A 12,701-nucleotide genomic window follows, 5' to 3' on the forward strand; every position below is an offset into this window, starting at 1 on the left:
CTTCGTTACACTAAAATAAAACTTAGAACTAAATTTGTGAAAATTGGTATTTCACTTCTTGGTTAGATATAAAGATATATTTGTAAGAGGACAAAAGCTGATATGGAAATATTTCCACAAGAATGCAAAAGGCATGATTAACAAAATCTTTGGACTCCAGCTACCAAAATCTTTTTTGGTGAGAAGTGTATTCAGATAGGCCATGCTTACATGGTCTTAATTAGCATGAAAAGCTTAGAATGTGTTGCAGTTTGTGACCAACATAAAAATTTAGTTAAATAAAAATTTAAAAAAATCTCTGCAGGCCATTCAGCATACGGAAGGGAAGCAACAATTGCTAAGATAGTAATATCATACACTGAGCTAGACTGGAACACATGAAAATTTTCTGAAATAATAATAATGAAAAAAAAATGGCATAGGCATCTGTTTTCCCCCGAATGGTCACCCATTCAAGTACTATCTGGACCCAATGATGCTTAAGTTTGGTGGTTGGGTGGGACCCAGTGTTACCAACATTGCAAGGTCATTGGCTACTTCTAAAATATTAAGGTTTCAGGAAAACTAAAATGTTTGTTTGAAATAGGAGAATAGTGACTTTACAATAAAATGTATCACTCTTAAAACAAACAATGTTTAGCAGGGTGGAATTTTGTTGAGGACATGGTTGAAAAATACAGTAAATTATGCATATTTCTTTAAATAAAATGTTTCCAAATGAACTATTTATAGTAATGTTATCAGTGGGCTGTAAATTATGTGGGGTGATTCAGAATTTCTATTACACAGTTATAGGTGCTGTAGGACTCAGGACAACAGTATTTGGCAATCAACTAATTTCTGGAAATGTGCTGTTTGGAAGATAAATGACTTTGAATGATGGAAGATAATACACATTGACAGATGTTGATGTCCTGTGTCACGTGATGTCTTGCTTGACATCATGTCACCTGTCATCAGAGAACAACCCAATGAACTAAACTGCATGTACATCAGTTGCTACTGAGTGATCCAGAAAGATGGTGCATTACAGAAGGGCAGAGTACATGTTTTCCAAGTACACTGATATGTTCCTCATCTATGGTCCAAGTGGATGACATGGTCAGTTAGCACAATGCCTATATCAGAAATGATTTATGAGTCATGCATTCCATCACATGCCATTTTGCAAGATTGGAAAAATGACTTCAGAAAACAGACACCTTCAAGGCTAACACGGCCAATTATAGTCATGGCTGGATGTGTCACACTGTTGATGTGGACAAGGAAGTCCTCCAACTGGTCAACCAGAACCCATCAATGTGTGCCCACAAAATTGCATGTTCTGTGGGTGTATCCCAGAGCAGCATCTGATGAGTTCTCCATGGACCCATAGTATGTCAAAAGGGTACAGACACTGGGTCCAACTGATTTTGCACCACATCTCCTGATTACTGTGTTTGGTTCCTATAGCACTGTGTCAATGTTCCAGATTTACCTTGGATCATTCTTTTCACAGGTCAAATGCATTTCACAAATGAATTTCTGTTCAACCGTTGAATCAACCACATTTAGAATGACACATCCCCATGGATTTCAATTTGGTATAAGTGTGTTTGTTGGTATTATCTGTGCTCATCTGATTGGCCATTGTATTCTAGTGCCCTATCTAACAGATCACAGCTACTTGGTCTTTCTGCAAGACATACTCGTGCAGCATTTGGAGCATAGCCATTGTGTATCTGCCAGGCAATGTGGTTCCAGCATTATGGGGCCAGCCCACTTTTTATTCAGTGTCAGTCAGCATCTTCACCAAACATTGGGGGATGGGTAGATAGATCATGGCACACCATTGGCCACCATGATTGCCCCATTGAACACTTCTTGAAATTTTCCTGTGGGATTATGTGAAGAGTACTGTTTACAAGACTCCTGTGGAGTCATAGGATGAACTCCTTGTCCATGTACTGGCTGCAACGGAGGTCATTCAGAACACTCCAAGACTTTTGGACCATATGTGTGTGAACATTGTTCACAGGTGTACTTTGTGCAATGGAGCTCTGGGTGACCACTCTGAACACAGTTGTAGTTCATGCATGTATGAGTTAGTTGAAGCACATGCAGCATATCTTTTGATGTTCTTTCAAAGTCATTTATCTTCTGAATGACACATTTCCAGACTTAGCTTTATTGCCAATTATTAATGTCCTGATTCCTCTCTACAAAACCTATAACAGTGTAATAGGGATTCTTAATTGTCCTGTATACTGTGACTAACAAAATTTTGTGAAATACTGCATGAATAATAACTGGTAATTCAGTACATATAGTATATGCACTACTAAAGATTAGGAATAATAAAAAAAAATATTAACATCAGGAATGGTGTAATAACAAGTAGGATACCCCCCTTGCTTCATTACAAGCAGTGTTTCTTCTTAAACAGCATTGGACTTCCATTGTTAAATGAAGAGGCTGGAAACAGATCACTATGAAGTAAACACTCTTCTGAGTGTCAGCATCTTTCAACAACTATTTCAAAATTCCTTTCAAAGTATTTTTCTATGTATCATAACCAACTCCTTAAAATATATTTCTTCAGTTTCTTTACAGTAAAGTGTCAATGTCCAAGCACTGAGGTCTTGAAGACTCAGTTAAACTTCTGAACAACTTCCACAAGACTAACTTCTTTATACACTACTGGCCATTAAAACTGCTACACCATGAAGATGATGTGCTACAGATGTGAAATTTAACCGACAGGAAGAAGATGCTGTGATATCCAAATGATTAGCTTTTCAGAGCATTCATACAACGCTGGCGCTAGTGGCGACAACTACAACATGTTGACATAAGGAAAGTTTACAGCCCATTTCTCATACACAAACAGCAGTTGACCGGCATTGCCTGGTGAGACATTGTTGTGATTCCTCGTGTAAGGAGGAGAAATGTGTACCATCATGATTCTGACATTGATGAAGGTCGGATTGTAGCCTATCACGATTGCGGTTTATCGTGTCGCGACATTGCTGCTCGTGTTGGTCAAGATCCAATGACTGTTAGCAGAATATGGAATCGGTGGGTTCAGGAGAGTAATACGGAATGCCGTGCTGGATGCCAACAGCCCTTTATCACTAGCAGTCGAGATGACAGGCATCTTGTCCACATGGCTGTAATGGATCGTGCAGCCACGTCTAGATCCCTGAGTCAACAGATGGACATTTGCAAGACAACAACCATCTGCACAAACAGTTCGACAATGTTGGCAGCAGCATGGACTATCAGCTCAGAGACCATGGCTGCGGCTACCCTTAACGCTGCATCACAGACAGGAGCGCCTGTGATGGTGTACTCAACGATGAACCTGGGTGCACAAATGGCAAAACATCATTTTTTCAGATGAATCCAGGTTCTGTTTACAGCATCATGAGGGTTGCATCCGTGTTTGGTAACATCGCGGTGAACACACATTGGAAGCGTGTATTCGTCATCGCCACACTGGCATATCACCCACCATGATGGTATGGGGTGCCATTGGTTACAGGTCTTGGTCACCTCTTGTTCGCATTGACAGCACTTTGAACAGTGGATGTTACATTTCAGATGTGTTATGACCCGTGGCTCTACTCTTCATTCGATCCCTGCGAAACCCTACATTTCAGCAGGATAATGCACAACTGCACGTTGCAGGTCCTTTACGGGCCTTTCTGGATATAGAAAATGTTCGACTGCTGCCCTGGCCAGCACATTCTCCAGATCTCTCACCAATTGAAAACGTCTGGTCAATGGTGGTCGAACAACTGGCTCGTCACAGTACGCCAGTCACTACTCTTGATGTGCTATGGTATCGTGTTGAAGCTGCATGGGCAGCTGTACCTGTACACACCATCCAAAATCTGTTTGGCTTAATGCTTAGGTGTATCAAGGCAGTTATTACTGCCAGAGGTGGTTGTTCTGGGTACAGATTTCTCAGAATCTATGCACCCAAACTGCGTGAAAATGTAATCACATGTCAGTTCTAGTATAATATATTTGTCCATTGAATACCAGTTTATCATCTGCATTTCTTCTTGGTGCAGCAATTTTAATGACCAGTAGTGTAATTTACAGTATCTTTTTATAGCAATTGTTCTGTAGGCCCTTTGGTTGTTTTCAACTCCATCGTGTACTAAGCCTTTACCATCCACCTTGCAGCAGTCTGCAGCAGTGGTGGAATCACTTACATCGCAGTTGCTGTGAACGGATGGCTACTTGGTACTTCCCATCACAACAGAGCACAGGAGTACCATGAACATAGAAGAACCTAATCAGTATGAGATAAAGATGTTTCATTGTCTAACATACATTAACAAACAGCCTGTGATTTTCTCTTAATCCAAGAGAGTCACAGAGGTCCAAATGACTGCAGACCAAAAATAAATCGAATGAATCTAATCACTGAAAGACCAAATACAATATATGGCAGTGCAGTGTTTGCAAAGCCTGATCTAAACATCATTTCAGTAGTTTCATCATCAGAAAATGACATAGAGATCCAGAGATCCTGATGGTAGAAATCCAGTCATGCACAATGACACCTGTATATAAACCACTTGACCTTAACTTCAGTTTCAAGAAACCACCTAACTTTCACTCACAGTCAATAAGCTAGTAAGAAGGCTTGAAATAAAAAGTCTCTAAGTGGCTTAGTAAGAAATTTTGAGGCTTTTTGTGAAATGGGATCTACATGTCAGGCCCAGTAATGTGTAAAAGTCACAAACTGCCGTGAATGAAAATGTTGTACCAAATGCAATCAACAGATGGTAGGCAGTTTAACAGCCACTGCTGTTAACTCTTCATTCCATGAGCCTACTCCTCAGTGTTGGATAAAATGCAAAGGCAGCAGATGTCTGTAATTGGAAAGAAACAGTGAATTAAAGGCGAAGGTACTATGCCAGCAATGAGGAATAAGCTGAAAATGGAGGGAATGAATATATAAGTTCAAGCAATAAACATATTCCTGCAAATGCTCATTCAACCATCCTTTTTTAGTGTATTTAACTGCTGCAGCTCATGTGGGGTTCAGGGAATCTGATGAAAATGGAGATGAACTGGAAGATTGGACTGAACAGTTGGGATTGATGTTAATCCATGACCCGAAAATGTCAGCATTCCTCAACAGTGTCCGGTGAGATTATGGATCTAACCCATTTGTGTCAGTGAACACCTTGCCCAGCAAGTAAAGCAGAATGCTGGTTAACCAGAACCATGCAAGCAGCATTGACTTACTATTTGTTCTGCTGAAGCAGTCTTGAAGCCAGAGATTGTTGATTTCAAGACAATTTAACTTCTAGAAAATGCAATGGGAAAATTTTGCTCAAGAATTTGATATGGAAGTCCTAAAACTTTATCCATCACTGGAGATGTATACCCATCACTGGATATGTATGATGAATTATAAAATCAGTTCAAGCCATCTGACACAAATAGATGCCAAGAGGATGCAAAATGAACTATATCCCAGGACTTGAAGATTCCAATGCTCTCATGGAGAGATATGAACAACTATTTGACAATGATCCATTCTCTGAAGAAACAGTCCAAACAGGTGAAGACCTCCTGCATACTGTATCAGGTTCCAGAAGTAAAAAATTGGTGTGGTCTAGTAACAAATCTAGATATGAAACAGGATAACTAAAAAGCATGGAAATAATTGATGACCTCAACAACAACTCAACCACTGCTTCTCTTGATCTCTCATAGATAACTTCTGATCAAACTGCCCATCAATTACTTCTGAAAGGTAGGGCAAAAGGAAGATCTAAAAGCTCCAAACTTCTGAGATATGCTGATGAGGAAGACTAACTAAGCACTCCTTTCACATGAAAAGAAATGTCTATAGCATTCATGTGTGTGAAGGCTGCTGGCCTAGATGAACTGTGAACAGAACAAATTAAAATGTTTGTACCTGCTACAGAACAGAGGGTCTTAAGTTTTATCAGTGTCTTTGTTTCAAAATTGGAAATTCCCCTGATTTGGTGTAAAGCCAAAGTAGCAGCACTTCTAAAGCCTGGGAAAGAGCCAACAAAACCAAAAACTTTCATCCAGTTTCAAACTTCTGCCATTTCTGAAACATACTGGAATGGCTGATTCTAAATCAAATATCAGAATGTGCTAACAAAAGCCTCTTAAAAGAGCAGTCAGGCTTTCACCCAGGAAGGATAACTCCTTCATTTGGCCCAACACATTGAGGATAGTTATGAAAGATCTCAATTCACAGGTGTGGCTTTTGTTGATCAACTTATCATATGGTCAACCACAAAAAGCTGGCTAGAAAAGTGTATTCAGTCACAAAGGGTTACCACTTAATACAGTTCATTCAATGTTTGCTGCAAAATAGGAGATACATTGTCACACTGCAAAATAAGAAGAACTGATGGAGGATTTAGAAAAATGGTCTCCCTCAGGGAAGTGTGTTGTCCCCACTGTTGTATAACATGTACACAAATGATCAACCAATTAGGCTTGGAACTAGAGCACTTATTTATGCTGATGATACAGCAATTGCTGCACAGGGCAAAACCTATGAGGAGGTGGAGATAAACCTGACAAGAACTCTCAAATAAATGGAAAAAGTACTATTATGCTAACCATTTGAAGCCATATCCTGGAAGGACACAAGTTTGTGGATTCCATCGATGAAATAGGGAAGCTAACAGAAAATTGAGTCTCTCTTGGAGAGGAGAACAACTATTCCACTCAGACATTCCCAAATACCTCAGAGCAAAGTGGACCATTCCCTTACATTTTAAGCCCACTGTGAAGAAGTAAAGCTGAAAGTGTTTGCAGGGAACATCATCATCTGCAGACTTACAGGAACCACCTGGGGTGTTCAACAAAATGTGCTTTGTACATCTGCCCTGGCACAATGTTTCCTCACACTATGTTTCTGCACCACTCTGGCAAAAGTCTACATGATGAACAGTTTGGTACAGCATCGTGACAGGCTGTTTACAACCAACTCCTGTCAGTAAACTGCACCAAGTTACAGATATGGTACCACCAAGCATTTGTAGGAAAGCAACTGCAGAAGTGGAGAAGAAGAAACAGGAAACTCATTCCAGACATCCTCTGTTTGGACATGAACCCAGACGATCAAGACTCAAATCAAGAAAGAGCTTCATGCAGGCAACTACAGCAATTCCTTCATCTCTCAGACAGATAGTTGGTGGTCATGGTGACATAAAATCCTACACAGATAGTGCAGCTGAGCTTGTGTATGACACTGTTTTCATGGCGGCCCTGCCTCTGTTGAGACAGGAAGAGCTTGTGACAGGGTTGGAGTAGGATGTGCTATGTGGATGTACTGGACAGGTCTAGCACCTTGATCTTCCACACAGATGTGTCCCATGTGACAGAGTCTGGAAGAGAGTGTTGCTTAAGCTTGTAGCAGTATATTGTATGGATTGGGTTGGTGGCAAAATTCCACTTTAGGAAGGGTGGTAAGGCTTGTGGGTAGGGTGTTTCTCATTTACAAGTATGATGATTAAAACAGTGAAAGCCCAGATGAAGGATATAGTCAGATGTTCCAGTCTGGGATGATACTGGGTGATGATGAGAGTGTACCTTTATAGCTGATTCTTGGATGTGTTGGGGGATTATGGGTGTGAGAGGGTATGGGGTGTGAGAGGGTATGGCACATGAATTCTTCTTCCAGACTATGTCTGGGGAACAGTGGCTGCCTGTGAAGGCCTTAGCGAAACTTTCAGCATACCGGGCAAGGAAATTCTTGTCACTACGTATACACTGTGCAGGCGTGGCCAGACTATATAGAGTGACTGTTTGGTATGGAAGAGGAGTCAGCTGTCAAAATGCAGGTACTTTAGTCCTAGAATAAACAGAGAACTGAAAACTGGGCCTGTGCATTTGAATTCTGACACTTGTTGACTTAACAATAAGCCACACATACTTGTTGGAATTGCATTTGTTAGTTGTAACATTAGGAGTTTAACTGTCTGCTGTGAACCAGTTAAAAAGCCTATTTCACTATTCCCCTTTCTGTACTTGATATGGATATGTATGGGCTTTTTATGAGTATAATTGTCTCATCAGCAAAAATAATATTTGTTTTTGATTTGCCCTCCAATGTCATTGGTAAATCATTTACATAGATCAAGAATGGTAGGAGATCAAGCAGCATACTTGTTTTCTCACTTTGAATTTATTTTTATTCCTGTGATATCATCTGTTAATATGGTCCCCTTATTTCTGTCACTAATGTGTAACTTAGTCTATGCAATTGGGATGCCTTTAATGTTATTACATTGTAGTTTACCTTTTAAGTTTTATGACCTACCTAATCCATGGTCTTGGTTGGATTGTAGAAATTCCAGCAGGGCAATTTTCCAAGTATGGTTTAACTGGAATGGAATGACTGAAATCACATATTACTTTCTCTGTAGAGAACTACTGTGTGAAGTGATGTGATCTATTTAATTCAAGGCTTTGGCATGATCATAGAAACTACGGCAAGATAATTTCTCATGTTCAGTTCTACCAGAATGAAGGTACTGAGATCACGTATAAAGTTTTCTGTAGAGAATCCTTTGTGGAAGCAAAAGTGATTGTGGAAGCAAAGTGGTTCAGCAGGCTGTAAGTCTGAGAGCATGGAAAGGGTATCCCAGGAGGAATGATCAGTATTCAAGGATACGACATAAATGATCATTCAAAGCAAAATGCATACCTAAAGAGCTATGAGCATTTCTTTATCGCTGGTGTTGTAAAACAAATCTCTTCTACTACAGCCTCTTTGTTTCCCTATTTTTAGGGGTGGTAGCATAGCCAAAACAACAAAAGAATGTCCAGTAAACATGGACTCTAAAGTGCATACCGTAAGAGCTACAAGCATTTGTTCATCTTCACTAATGTGAAACACATCTCTTCTGCTGAAAAAAGTGCTCATGGCTCTTAAATTATGTATTTTAGAGCCCATGTTTACTAGAAAGTTTTTTCTTGTTTTGGTCCATACTACCTCCTTGCAAAATATGGAAAGCAAAGAGCTTGCAGTAGAAGAGATTTGTTTCAAAGTATTGAAGATGAAGACGCATAGCTTTCAAGGTAGGCAGTTTAGGACACACGTTTACTACACTTCTTTGCTGCAAATGAGTATTCTTGTCATATCCCTAAATACTGACTATTCATCTTGGGATACCCTACATAATTAGAGGTCACTTTCTTAACTCCACTTTTATAAATGGACATCACAATTCCATATTTGTGCCTTTCAAGAATACTGATTTATTACAAAGGTAATGCACACAGAGCACTATTAAGTTAGCTCAAGATTTCAGTATTCTGGTTTCAATACCACAATTGCCCAAATAGTTACCTTTTCAGTGACCTAACTGTTTTGCTTTCTTGAACAGCTGATTTGGCAGAACTAATGGTGGCTGATGCAAAATGCAGTATCAGTCTATGTAAATCTAATTAATCTGTTTTGAATTATCCTGTGCTTTCTGTTACTATTATGAAGCATTAATTCAATTCAGTACAGTAATCAGTGTTTTAAATGTAACATATCAGCAAGTTGAACATCACTTGCATTACTGAGTTTATTTGTTTTGCGTCTAATATCTAGATCTACATGTACATCTCTACTCTGTACACCACTGTGAAGTGCTTGGCTGGGAGTATGTCCCATTGTACCAGCTATTATGGATTTATCTCATTCCATTAACACATGGAGGATGAGAAGAATGGCGGTTTGAGTGCCTCTGTGCATGCTGTAATTATTCTGATCTTGTCCTTGAGATCCCATCAACCCTATGTGATCAATACATAGGGGATTGTAGTATATTCCTTGAGTCATTATCTAAAGCCTGTTCTTGAAACTTTGTTAATAGACTTTCTAGGATAGTTTACGTCTATCCTCAAGAGTCTGCCAGATCGGTTTCTTTGGCATCTCTGTGACACTCTCCCATGGTTCAAACAAACCTGTGACCATTCATGCTGCCCTTCTCGATTTATGTTCAGTATCCACTGTTAGTCCTATTTGGCATGGGTCCCACATGCTTTAACAATATTCTAAAATGGGTTGTATGAGTGATTTGTAAGCAGTCTCCTTTGTAGACTGATTGCACTTCCTCAGTATTCTACCAGTAAATCAAAGTCCACCACTTGCTTTACCCATGAGTGAGACTATGTGATCATTCCAGTTCATATTCCTACAAGGTGTTACACCTAGCTATTTGTTTGAGTTGCCCAATTCCAACAGTGACCCACCGATGTTATTTTCATAGTATACTAAATTTTTTTCATTTTTTGAAGTGCAAAATTTTACATTTCTGAACATTTAGAGCAAGTTGCCAATCTCTTCATGTTGAAATCTTATCGAGATCTTACTGAATATTTATGCAGCTTCTCTCAGGTAGTACTTTATTATAGATAACTGCATCATCTGGAAAAAGTCTGATTTTTCTGTTAATGTTTACTGCAAGGTCATTGATATACAACTTGAACAGCAAGGGTCCCAAAATACTTCCCTGGGGCACATGTGAAAGTACTTCAGTATCTGATGATGACTCTCAAGCCAAGGTAACGTGCTGCATTCTCCCTACCAAAAAGTCCTCAATCAAGTCATAAATTTCACTCAATACACCATATAGTCATGGTTTTGACAGTAAATATAGGTGTGCTATTGTGTCAAATGCTTTTCAAAGATCAAGAAATACTGATCTAACTGACTGCCTTGATCCAAAGTTCTCAGGATGTCATGTTAGAGAAGTGTGAGTCGGGTTTCACATGATCAGTGTTTTCAGAATCCATGCTGGTTGGCGTGCAGGGGCTCATTCTGTTTGATGTACTTCATCATGCTTGAACTCAGTATATGTTCTAATATCCTACAAAAAATAAATGTTAAGGATATTGGACAGTAGTTTTGTGGATCACTTATACTATCTTTCTTGCAGATGGACCTGACCTGTGCTTTTTTATGACTAGTGGGGATGGTTTTTTGTTTGACGGATTGATGTTAGATCATACTTAGAAGAGGCGATAACTTAACCACAAATTCAGTGTAGAGTCTGACAAGGATTCCATCAGGCCATGGAGCTTTATTCAATTTTCACAATTTCAGCTGTTCCTCAACACCATTGACACTAATACTTATTTCATTCATCTTTTCAGTGGTATGAGGATTAAATTGAGGCAATTCTCCTGGGTTTTCCTTTGCAAAGGAACATTTGAAAACAGAGTTACAAATTTCATCTTTTGTTTGCTGCCCTTAATTTCAGTTCCTGTCTCATTTGCTAGGGACTGGACACTAACTTAGGTGCCGCTAACAGCTTTAACATATTACCATTATTTCTTTGGGTTTTGTGAAAGATCATTTGACAGTATTCTGCTATGGTAGTCATTGAAGGCTTTACGCATTGCTCTCTTAACAGCCAAATGTGTTTTATTCAGCGTCTTTCTGTCTATTGTCCTATGATTTGTTTTAAGCCTATTATGCAGTATTCTCTGTTTCCTTAGAAGTTTCTTCACAGTGACTGTATACCGTTGAGGGTCCCTCCCATTATGAACTTTTACACTTGAGCCATAGCTCCTCTACATGCTCCTGCCCTGTGCTGAAAGTTTCAAGTTGCTCATTGAGATATGACACTGCTGATTTTTTACCTAATTTGCTGAACATAAATATCTTTCTGTTTTAGTTATCCTTTGTGCTTTGATAATTACTGCTGCGTCACAGCTGCATCATGGTCACTGATACCAGTTTCTATGTGGACATCCTCAAAACGGTTTGGCCTATTTGTTGCCATTGATCCAATGGATTTCCATCATAAGTAGTATTCAAAACTACCTGTTCTAGGTAGTTTCCAGAGAAAGCATTTAGTAATGTTTCACAGGATGTCTTATCACACATACCACTAAGAAAACTGTAATTTTCTCAAATGATTTTTGCATGACTCAAGTCTCCACCGATAACTACAGTACGATTGGAGAACTGAGGTTTTCTCTACAGTTTTCAGATAAATCAGATGAGTCTGGTGGGTGATAGAAGGATACAGTTATCATTTCATGAGCACCCCTGATACTGAGTCTTGCCCAAATAATCCCACATGCAGCTTCAATTTCTATCTCAGTGGATTTGAGTTTTTTGTCTACTGTGATAAGAACACCACCTACATTTCCCATTAACCTATTTGATACACACTTAAATTTTCCCTAAAAATCTCACTGCTATTAATTTCAGTTTTCAACCAGCTTTCTGTACCTAGTATTATGTGAGCTTCACTGCTTTTCAGGAGCTCTTCAAACTAGCACTCTGTTGTGGATGCTTCAGCTGTTAACCACTATGAATTTAATACTCTCACCTGTGGCAGGTATTTCTTTTGATCTTACATTGATACTGCTGGGTTTCCTACAGCTATTATTATCTGGACTGGGTGGAGAGTTGCCAAATCTTTGTGTGCACTCATCACACAGGCAGGGGTATCAGGCATGGGTGGCGGCCTCTGATGTGTAGTGCACACCTGACCCATTTAGAGGAACCCTAAAGTTCTCAATGCTACTTGTAGCATACATAACCTTTGAAGTCTGTGGTTCAGTCCTTCCACTCAACCCCAAACTAAGTGGGCATTATCAATTCTGGGGACAGTGGTACAAAGTACAGGCTTCATTGAAATTCCATGTGCAAGGCTGGTTTTCTCAACCTTCTCTGCCTGTCACTGGAATGTTCCAAGTAT

The sequence above is a fragment of the Schistocerca americana genome, chromosome 1, assembly GCF_021461395.2.
Source record: "Schistocerca americana isolate TAMUIC-IGC-003095 chromosome 1, iqSchAmer2.1, whole genome shotgun sequence".
NCBI classification, from domain to species: Eukaryota; Metazoa; Arthropoda; class Insecta; order Orthoptera; family Acrididae; genus Schistocerca; species Schistocerca americana.